This window comes from Amblyraja radiata, assembly GCF_010909765.2.
Source record: "Amblyraja radiata isolate CabotCenter1 chromosome 42 unlocalized genomic scaffold, sAmbRad1.1.pri SUPER_42_unloc_2, whole genome shotgun sequence".
NCBI lineage: Eukaryota > Metazoa > Chordata > Chondrichthyes > Rajiformes > Rajidae > Amblyraja > Amblyraja radiata.
In genome coordinates, this window is record NW_022630088.1 from 916,600 (window position 1) to 928,593 (window position 11,994).

Consider the following 11,994-nt stretch of genomic DNA (forward strand, 5'->3'; position numbering starts at 1 on the left):
CCATGCCTCTCTCTCTCTCTCTCTCTCTCTCTCTCTCTCTCTCTCTCTCTCTGTGTCTCTCTATCTCTCTCTCTCTCTCTCTCTCTCTCTCTCTCTCTCTCTCTCTCTCTCTCTCTCTCTCTCACACACACACACCTCTCTGTTGGATTAATTTAACTCACACACATTGATTACGTTCCATTTACTTCTATTAGCCATACAGGAAAGGTAACTTCTTCTTTACACACAGCTCAAGACTGGGAGAGAAAGGGAAAATTACGTTTCATTTAACCAGATGCATAACCTATTTGCCCTTATGATAGAACCGTTGGCCGAAATGATTAGAAATGATTAGAAATGATTAGAAATCACCCGAATATTCACGGATATAACACTAAGGATTCAAAGAATAAAATTTCACTATATGGTGATGATATTCTTTTATATATTACTAATACACAAACGAGTATACCCACATTATTAACATTAATTGAGGAATTCGGCTCTTTTTCAGGATATAAAATAAATTGGAATAAAAGCGAAATTATGTCTTTAAAACCACAGGATTCGAGACACTTACTAAAATTCCCCTTCAAAATTGCAACAGAAAAATTCAAGTATCTGGGTATGCAAATTACGAGAAGACACAAATCATTATTTAATGCCAATTTTATGCCACTATTAAATAAACTGAATGATTTGATTACATTTTGTAAAACGCTCCCGCTCTCATTGATAGGTAGAATTAACGCTATAAAAATGACTTTCTTACCACAATTAATATATTTGTTTCAAGCGATCCCAATATATATTCCAAAATACTTTTTCAAAAAACTAGATTCTACTATCACTAATTTTATATGGGATTACAAAGCACACAGAATTCAACGAAAGCATTTGTGTAAACCTAAAGAAGTTGGGGGTTTATCATTACCTAACTTTATGTATTACTACTGGGCAGTGCATATTAAGAACATAATGTACTGGTTGGATAGTTCCACTCAGCAGTTGGAGTGGATAAGAATGGGGAAAGAGGAGTGCTATCCGTACGATATAGGAACGATCTTGCTCTCACCGATAAAATTGAATAATATAATATATAAGAAGAACCCAATTATTCACAATACAATAAGAATTTGGAAACAAATAAAAGTATCCTTGAAATTAAATAATCTATCAGTACTAACCCCACTATTGAACAACCCCGCATTCAAACCATCTCTCATCGATAAAACATATCAACAATGGGATAGACTGGGGATTAGGAAAGTAGGGGATATGTATGAATTGGGCAAACTGTTTTATCATTTCAACATTTAAAATTAAAATTTAAACTGAAGGATAATCAATATTTTAAATATATACAGATATGTGACTTTATGAAGAAATATATATATATAGATTTCAAACTATATTTTTAGACCCTTTAGAAGAAGCAATGAATATTAAAGCTGATTCACAAAAACCAATATCATACTTTTATAATAATATATTAAATAGAGAATTACCCTCAACAGAAGCACTAAGAGAAGATTGGGAACATGAGCTATATAACCATATAACCATATAACAATTACAGCACGGAAACAGGCCATCTCGACCCCTCTAGTCCGTGCCGAACACATAATCTCCCCTAGTCCCATATACCTGCGCTCAGACCATAACCCTCCATTCCTTTCCCATCCATATAACTATCCAATTTATTTTTAAATGATAAAAACGAACCTGCCTCCACCACCTTCACTGGAAGCTCATTCCACACAGCTACCACTCTCTGAGTAAAGAAGTTCCCCCTCATGTTACCCCTAAACTTCAGTCCCTTAATTCTCAAGTCATGTCCCCTTGTTTGAATCTTCCCTACTCTCAGTGGGAAAAGCTTTTCCACGTCAACTCTGTCTATCCCTCTCATCATTTTAAAAACCTCTATCAAGTCCCCCATGATAGTGATAAAGATCTCGAAGGATAGATGGGAAAAGTATCTGATGAACACACATTATTGTTCTATTAATGCAAGACATAATTACATAGACTATATTATTCAAAAACGAGGTTGAATAAATTTTATCCAAACGTCTCTCCCAGATGCGATAAATGTTTGTTTCAAAACGCTAATATAACACATTCATTTGTAGGATGTACAAAGTTGAATACATTTTGGAGCGATATATTTGATATATTTACAAAGCTTTTCAAGTCCACAATAGAACCTAAAACGGAATGGATTATATTTGGAATAATAGTGGAAGATATCAATTTAAATAAAGACCAAAATGTTTTTTTTAATTATGGGTTAATAATTGGAAAGAAATTGATACTTAAATTTTGGAAAAATACAACCATACCAACTGTTAAAATGTGGATTAGGAATATGATGGACATAGCACGCCTTGAAGAAATGAGGCTCCGACAAATAGATAAATGTGACCAATTCTTAAGGAGTTGGTCTCCTTTCATCGACTTTTTGGAATCATGTGATGCAGCGATACCGTAAAGATTGCTGATTTCAGTTCATGCCGTGGATAGATCTACATCTCCGAATAAAGATTTGAAAATTTCTCTTTTAAGGGGCCTTCTCTCCTATTTCTACTTTCCACTTTTTCTTTTTTTTGATATACACACTTCACGTTTTTCTATTCTCTACCATCTATTTTTCCTCTTTTTCCCCTTTTTATTGTTTTCTTTTTCTTGTCTCACTTACTTCCTTCTCAAAACATAAAACTAGAGGTTGTACATAGAATGGATTACGGTATGACATGATTGGCACCCAAAATTAGGTTCCACTGTACTGTTTTGTACTGTATTAACTTCTAATAAAATAAACAAAAACTAAAAAAAAACAAAAAAAAAACATGTTCCTCAAAAACGCATTAAGGGCCATATGCGTCCTCCTTGGTTTTCGGCAAAACTGAAACGTCTCTGCAGCAAGAAAGCGAAGTTTTATATCCGTGCCAAAAAAAGGGGTACAAAACTGGACTGGGACAATTTTACTAGAGTGCGAAAGCAAGTCAATCGTGCAATTAGGAGTGCTCATGGACAACATGTTTCTTCTATTCTTGGGGAAGAGCAACCAAAGGCTTTTTGGAGATGTGTGAATTTCAGACGGACATACAACACTGGTGGCCAGATGCTTAACGTGAACAACTGTCTGATCACTGAGGATCAGGCGAAAGCAGAAGCTCTTGAAAAGCAATTTGAACACGTTGTCACCCGGGGAAATGTGGAGCCTTCATCATTTCCAGTTCTACCGCCCAGCCCGTATGCTGATATGCCTGCTTTTAAAATTGAGGTTGAAGGTGTCAAGAAGTTATTGCTCAACATCAATACCACAAAAGCAATTGGACCAGATCAGAAACAAAATCAACCCCTCAAGATCGCAGCCGAAGAACTGGCTCCAGTTTTGCAGTTCATTTTCCAACAATCGCTTGACTCAGGTGATGTTCCGCTGGATTGGAGGAAGGCTAACATCACTCCTCTCTTTAAGAAGGGTTCAACCACCAACCGAGCGAATTATCGTCCTGTTTCATTAACAAGTACTTGCTGCAAATTGCTGGAGCATTTAATTGATAGTAATCCGATGCGACACGTGAGCAAACATAACATTCTTGCTGACAACCCACATGCATTTAGGAGGCATAAGTCATGCGAGTCTCAGCTTATCCTGACGACAAATGACATGGCCAAGCACCATGATAGTAACGTCATCACTGATTTATTTGTGCTGGACTTTTCTAAAGCATGTGATGTCATCCCACACCAGAGACTGCTTCGGAAGCTTGACTTCTATGGTATTCGTTCCAACACGAAACGATGGATTTCCAGTTTCCCGACAAAACGTCTTCAGCGTGTGTGTGTGAACGGAAAGAACTCCAATTGGCATCCAGTGTTGAGTGATACGCCACAGGGCACAGTACTTGGCCCACACCTATTTTTGCTTTACATAAATGACATCCATGAAAAAGTCGCAAGTACGACCAGACTTTTCGCTGATGATTGTTTGCTGTACCGTCCAATTAAGTCAGCTGATGATGAAGATGCTCTCCAAAAGGATCTCGATACTATGGTTGAGTGGTCACAACAATGGGGCATGCAGTTCAACCCTTCCAAATGTGAAACTATGCATGTCACCAGAAAGAGGAATCCAGGCGAAACATCTTACAATATACTTGGTACCACCCTTGAAGAATCCATACAAACCAAGTAAATTGGCATCAAATCGTAGAATGATCTGCGTTGCAATGGTCAGACTCATCATGCAACGGTGAAAGCAACAGGTGTCCTAAACTTTCTGAGGTGCAACTTTCATCATTGTTCAACTTCTGTCAAGGAGAATCTATACTTCACCCTCGTTAGACCTCATTTGGACTACGCAGTTGCAGCATGGGACCCATACACTAATAAAAACATTTCTTCCATCGAACATGTCCAAAGACAAGGCAGCTCGATTTGTTACTAACACCTATTAGAGAGAAGCGAGTGTCACCAAACTTCTGAATTCTCTGGGGTGGAACCCTCTCAAAGATAGACGTGAAGCTCACTGTTTGACCTGTTTTTACAAAATGTTAAATGGTCAACGCGGCATAGGCTACAAGGGAAGAGACAATGACTTTAAACTGTGTTGAGTGTTTGTTATTTATTCCATGTTATGACTGCAGGCTAAACCATATTGTTTGTTTTGTTTTTGTTTTTGTCTTTTGTTTTTATCTTGTTTGGGATGTGTTTACCTTGTGTGGGACTAAAGATGGAAATTAGCTACTGGCTACAATCTTGCATATTACATGCAAATGTTTATTAATATGCAGCACTGTCCCTAATAAAATCAATTCAATTCAATACAACCCAAACCAATTAGGAGCAGACGAGGGCATTCGATCCAATTTGTGATCCCAGCTACAAAGATAGATGTATACAGCAATTCGTTCTTCCCCCGCACAATTAAAGCATGGAATAATCTCCACCCTACTATAGTTACCCAACCAGATGCAACTAAATTTATAGTAGCCCTCCCTTCGCCACCTCCAGTATAAATTCAATTTGGAATATTTTGGAGGACCAAGAAACCAAGGGAGGGGGAGGGAAGGAAGAGGGTAAGGGGGTTTAGGGGTGGGGGAAGGGCCTTTATGGGAGGGAAGATGGGGGAGAGGAAGGGGGGGGAGAGAGGAAGGGGGAAGAGAGGGAGGGGAGGAAGAGCGGGAGGGGGGGGGAGAGGGAGGGGGAGATAGAAAGAGAGGGGCGAGGGAGAGAGATGGGGGGAGGAGAGAGAGAGCGGGGGGGAAGAGAGAGGGGGGAAAAGAGAGATAGAGAGGGGAGAGAGAGAAGTGTGGGGGGGGGGTGGAGAGGAGAGGGGTGGGGCGGCAGCTCGTGGGGGCCCGATCTGAGGACGGTGAAAAACAGCGTGACAGAGCCGGGGGGGGGGGGGCAGACGATCGGGCCACCCCGGATGGAGGTCTTCCCCTGTGACGGGTGGAGAGGGGAGAGAGGGAGGGAGAAGAGGGGAGGAGGTGAGAAGAGGAGGGGGGGGGAGGGGGGGGAGGGGAGCCGGGGAGTGAGTGGGCTGCGAATTGCAGAGAGAGACAGAAGCGGCCGCTGACTCTCTGGAAATCGCCAGGTGAGTGAGCGGGAGGGGGATGGGAGGGGCGGGGCTTCACGAGCTGCGCCGGCAGTGAGGAGACAATCTCTTCAGCGCGTGGGCGCCGCTGACCCCGCGTTCTGCAGAACAAAGATCCTATAGCGGATCTGAGCTGAAGCATCTTTGCTGCAGAACTTTCCCGATCTTTCTGCGCCTTTTGGGTGGGCTAACGTAGCTCGTGGAAAACTGCGCATGCGCGTTGACAGCAGCTGGATCAATCCAGAGCGGCGGGGGCGGGGGGCGGGGGGCGGGGGACATCTTAACTACTGGCCGTCTCTAATTGAAGTCAATAGGGGTGAAGCCATAGGCGGCCATCTTAACTACTGGCAGTCTCTAATTGAAGTCAATAGGGGTGAAGCCATAGGCGGCCATCTTAACCACTGGCAGTCTCCCATTGAAGTCAATAGTGGTGAAGCCATAGGCGGCCATCTTAACTACTGGCAGTCTCTAATTTAAGTCAATAGGGGTTGAAGCTATAGGCGGCCATCTTAACTACTGGCAGTCTCCCAATGAAGTCAATAGGGGTGAAGCCATATGCGGCCATGTTAACTACTGGCAGTCCGGGCGGGGAGACTCAGGACCGGGGGGCGAGGACAGCATATTGACATCCATCGATCGGTGAGTATTTTGTCCGCCGCTCCCCAGTGGACGGCTCTAATCTTGCGGAGAGACTTGTGTTAAATTCCCCCATTTAATGTGATTTGCTCTTGTCTGTGAGGACATTTAAATTATTGTTGTGAGTAAGTGTGTCCCAGTGATAGTTTGAAGCAGAAAATTCATGCTGAGCAACAGCTGCTGCTGCGTTTTGTCATTGGATGTGTTGGTGGAGAATCATGTTGCACATCCATCACACACACTTGTATAAAGTTACAACCAACACTTGATGTGTTGAATGAGCTGAGCAGTCTGCTGGAGTCAAAGCAAATGTCCCAGTTTGTTTTACACTTACTAAATGGCTCAATGTTCAGGAAACTATTTCATAATGAAACAGTCAGCTTGTTAATTCTGGTTTCAGATATTTTTGCTGATAAAACTTCTTAATTTGCAGGAGTAAAGGCCTTTCTCAGCCTTCTGTACGGAAAGTTGTACATTTCTATCGCCATCTGGTCAAGTCAAGAGAGGTTATGGTCTGAAGAAGGGTTTCGGCCTGAAATGTTGCCTATTTCCTTCGCTCCATAGATGCTGCTGCACCCGCTGATTTTCTCCAGCACTTTTGTCTACCTTGGATTTTCCAGCATCTGCAGTTCCTTCTTAAAGAGTTTATTGTCATGTGTCCCAGATAGGACAATGAAATTCTTGCTTGCTGCTGCACAACAGAATATAGTCGGCATAAATACAGATCAGATCAGTGTGTCCATATACCATAGAATATATATATATACCATAGACAAAACCCAGCCTATTGCACTTTATCTGTTTATTTACGTGTGTGTGCGCACACACGTAAATAAACGTCCATCCAATGACAAAACCCAGCATATTGCACTTTATCTGTTTATTTACGTGTGTGTGCGCACACACGTAAATAAACAGATAAAGTGCAATATGCTGGGTTTTGTCATTGGATGGTTTGAGGAGATTCATGTTGCACAATGACACAGATCTATACATTTGTAAAGTAAATGTTGGAGTTTGTTCCAGTTACAAAATGGCCGAACATTCACGGTTATTATTTATAATTAAATCGGGGCGTCAGATGTTGAACCTGTTATTCCCGTTTTCATTTATTTTTGGCCAGCAACTTCCTCTTGCCAGAGTAAAGGAGTGTTGCTCGTTTTTACCGCCCTCTGGTCACAGCGGAGAGAGTGATTCCAGGAGATGGTACAGCAGAATGGTAGCAAGAGGAAAATATACTTTGTGGATTTGTAGCATGGAAGGCATTTTGTACATATTTGAATAATGAATCGAGAACTAACGAGTTGGGACTGTCTGTCGGGTATATGAGTGGAGGTATGGCATTTGCACAAATCTATTGACCAGGATGACGTGACTTTTGCAACTTTTTTTGGGCATGGAAATTTAAAGAAACATTGCTATTCCAGACGATCTGAGGAATAAGCTGCCATGCTGGAAACACTCAGCAGTTTGAGCAGAATTTGATTACAGTCCCAGTTCTGATAATGGATCATCCAACATTGCACTTTCCACTGTTTTCAGTATTTACTATTTTAATCAATGAAGTAAATGCACTTTGTCTTTATTACACTGTAGGAAAAATGGTAGTGATTTGTGCTTGTCCCGATCCAACACAACGGTAAGATAAACACATTTGTTTGATTTAGATGCTAGAGGTTGTTTAAAGGTAGAGAGAGATCACCTGTCCACAGCTGGGATAGTTCAGGACCAGAAGTAGTATCATTTAATACAGAATTGTATCTTTCAGCTATGATAATAGAGAATGTCTGCAAGATAGCAAAGGATAATCCCTGTTTGTTGAGGATGAATCAGTTGGAAGGCTGAGTGCTGAGAGGAACAGATGTGGTGGTCTACAGTTCAGTAGTTCAATATGTAACTGTACAGTGAAATTCTTTTAGCACATGTAGGCATCGGCATTTTCAAAGTCCAAATTTGGTCCGACTGCGAGCTCGATGGCCTGGTGCAGTTCCTGTGAACTGACCTCCCTCTCCTCGCACATCTTTGTGTCCCGTGGGGCGACTTCACCTTTATTGAAGGGCTGTAGGCATGAACCCAGTTCACCCTCCAACTGGGCCACTCCTTGTCCCTGACGTCTCCAGCTCTCTCCCGGTAACGCCGTCCGATGAACCTTTGGGTAGGTTTGGGCAGCGTCCTGTAGAGATGAGACGGATGATTCTCCTGTGGTGGTACTGCAGACATCACCTGACATCATAGACACCCTGCAGAGTCCAGGCCTGGGATATAGTCCTTCTATTGTGGAATGGGAACTCCAGGGATGTGCCATGGGGACAGTGGGGGACTACAGTTTCCAGTAGAGTTGAGATATTTGCAGTTGTCCCATGAAATTGTTTATTTCCCCTTCCAACTAGTGAGTATCATAGCGGTGTGGAAGTTTTCGTCCTGGGTGGCAGAGTTGTGTTTGGAAGAGGGCCAGCAGAGTATGGCGGTAATTCCCCATCCGAGTGTGTTTCCTCCCTTTCTCTGTGAGTTGATGCCTCCAGTCAGATGAGGCGTGGATGTTGTGGATTGACGTTGTTTGGTCTGGAATAATGATACGGTGACCAGGGGATTTGAAAGCTTCGAGGATCTGGCACAGATGATGAATTGGGTCTTTGGGTAGATCATCTAAAAGGCATTTGGAATGCAGGGCAGACACGAGGTGCCAGGTGGTCTACTCCTGCGCTTGTTATTTGGTTCTTGAGTTCCATAGGTATACCATAGCTTTTTGTTTTCAATGGGGTGTTTTCACATCTCCTCTATATTGCTGGTGTTTGATGCTTCTGTTCCAAGAAATATTCTACATGGAGATCTTGTAATTGTGGGCACATCCATCATTCATGATTTAAAAATAGCCAGACAAATCTTCCTATATATTTACAACGTTTGTCATTTTTGAAGTATGTAAACCTTGGGGAGATGCTGTGTGTAATAGGTTTTGTAAGCAGCTGAATATAGAGGTGACACATTGTAATAGAGGGGTTGCACGTAAGGTCATAGGGCTTGACGCAACGAGGCGCTCAATCCATCTGGAGGACATCGCAGCTTCCGGTATATGTTATTAATGCAAGAAACGCGTACTTTCCTAACCGTTAAAAACCGCCAAAATGTTGAATTATTGAGCTGTAAAAAATTGTGGAAGTCGGGGTAAGGGTGAGAGACGTGTACCCAACTTCTGAATTCCAAACGTGAAGCGAAATGAAGGTAAAGAAAAGCGAGAATTGAAGGGACAACAGCAGCTAAAGTGTTTGGCGTACATTGGCCGTGCAGATATCCGAATTGAAAATATTGGGAATTGTCGCGTTTGCTCACTGCATTTCATCAACAGTAAGGCATTATTTGTGGTTTTTCTTGATTCCTTTGGTATCTAAAATGTCTCAGAAGTGATCAATCTGGCTGTAAAGTTTGCTTTAGAGGCGTTTTCTATTATATGTAAGAAATCCACTTGAGAACCATGAGCGATTTTTAAATTTTACAGCCAGATTTATCACTTCTGAAACTTTTTAGATGCCAAAGGAATCAAGAAAAAACACAAATAATGCCTTACTCTTGATGAAATGCAGTGAGCAAACGGCCAATGTTTGCCAAGCACTTTGGCTGTTGTTCTCCCTGCAGCTCTCGCTTCTATCTACCGACATTTCTCTTCACTTTTGGAATTCTGAAGTACGGTAAATGTCTCTCACGATTACCCCGATTTCCATAATTATTTACAGCGCAAAAAATGACAATTTCTGCGGGTTTTAACGGGCCCGCTACGCTTGAAACAATGGTAAGTGCTTACCTGCAGTTCATCGCTTGTACTCCAGTTGGCGTAGCGTAGCAACAGGTACGAGTCACGGGTCGTGACCCGACTGCCTTGAAACCTCCCTATAACTGGTAGTGGGGTGGAGCATAACTATTAAAATCGTTTTTTTTGTGTTATAGCAGGACATCTGCTGCAATGAGTTAATATTGTTAATTCATATATAGCTGTAGATGTTTGAAATCTGAAATAAAAACACTACATTTTGGATATTCTCAGCAGGTCTGAGCATCTGTGGTGGACAGTCCCAGTGCTGACCTTGGGTCTTCCACTTTATCTCTTTGACCAGATTCTGCTGGGTGGACTGAGTCTCCTGCATTTTGTGATTATTTTAACTGTCAAACATGGCAAGCAATCGCACAACATGCCAAACGATAATGTGATAGCAGTCAGATAATATGTTCATCTCTCTGGTTGTCAAAGCATACACTGCCAGAAGACTAAGGAAGTTCGGCATGCCCCCAATGATTTACCTAACTTATCCTGATGCACTATAGACAGTGTCCTAGTGGAATGCATTACAACTTGAGTGGCAACTATATATGCTACGAACCATAAGCAATGATAGTTGTGCATGACCCTGTCACCCAAACCAATCTATCCTCCTCTACCAATCGACACCACCTATGATGCACGCTGCTTTGGAAAAGCAGCCAACGTAATTGAGGACCACTCATACCCACGTCGTTCCGTCTCCTCCCATCGAAAAGCCAAAAGCTGGAAAGCATGTACGACAAGATTCACTAAAATGGTGTTAAAATTATGTGATCAGGCAATTAAAAATACACCTTGTATGCTGAGGAGGTAATCCCGATCTCCCAATCTACCTCATTGTGGCCGTTACACTTTCTATATCAGTATATTATCAGGTCAGGCCGGGAGGAGTTCCCCCGCCACGGGTACCATGTAATCCCGTGCTACCTGCTCCATGGTCAGATATTCGGCAACTAAACCGTCTCCCCCACGTGGTTTGCCAGGTGAGGAGCGGGCTGTAGATCCGCAGCAGGACCAAAAACAAGACCTGTCAAAGGGCGGATGAGCTAGTGAGCCAACGGCCATCCACACTTCAGTAGAAGTTGCGATCACTGTCGTACATAACATTGTAAGGAATGATGATAACGCACACACACACACCAAAATCCTGTACTTCCAGCGGCGGAAGTCCGCAGGAACTGGAGGACGGTGATGTGTGACAATAGACAATGGTCAATCGGTGCAGGAGTAGAGGTCGTTCGGCCCTTCGAGCCAGCACCGCCATTCAATGTGGTCAAGGCTGCTCATCCTCAATCAGTACCCCGTTCCTGCCTTCTCCCCATATCCGCTGACTCCGCTATCTTTAAGAGCCCCATCTAGCTCTCTCTTGAAAGTATCCAGAGAACCGGCCTCCACCTCCCTCTGAGGCAGAGAATTATGTTTCCCCGTCTCCGTTCTAAATGGCTTACCCCTTATCCTTGAACTGTGGCCTCTGGTTCTGGGCTCCCCCAACATCGGGAACATGTTTCCTGTCTCTAGCGTGTCCAAACCCTTAATAATCTTATGTTTCAATAAGAATCCTCTCATCCTTCTAAATTCCAGAGTATACAAGGCCAGCCGCTCCATTCTCTCAGCATAAGACAGTCCCGCCACCCCGGGAATTAACCTGGTGAACCTACGCTGGGTCCCTCAATAGCAAGAATGTCCTTCCTCAATTTTGGAGACCGTCCATCCGACACCGTTCCCGTCGGAAACCTGCACCACTGCGTCGCTAATGTTTTCAATGATGATGAATAAATGAATGAATATTGTCTTCAGCTGCACCATTAATTTATTTGTGCACTACTTGTGTATAGTGTGATTGTTATGAGTGTTAAACAATAATAATCCTTTTCACTGGTTCTCGGTTCATGTGTCAACAATGCACCAATGCCAAGTTAGGTGCAAACGATTATTTAAGTTTCTGATTAAGATAGAGGGG

At 42.7% G+C, this 11,994-nt stretch overlaps 1 protein-coding gene across 1 annotated transcript in view; it reads right to left on the reverse strand.

The window, feature by feature from the left end:
* Window positions 1-10,112, reverse strand: part of LOC116969015 (gastrula zinc finger protein xLCGF3.1-like) — a 14,538-nt gene extending 4,426 nt beyond the window's left edge. Inside the window, exon 1 of the mRNA XM_033015988.1 lies at window positions 10,020-10,112. The gene's annotated coding sequence lies outside the window, so the exon portion shown is untranslated. The remainder of the gene's footprint in view (window positions 1-10,019) is intronic.
* Between the last annotated feature and the right edge of the window lie 1,882 nt (window positions 10,113-11,994).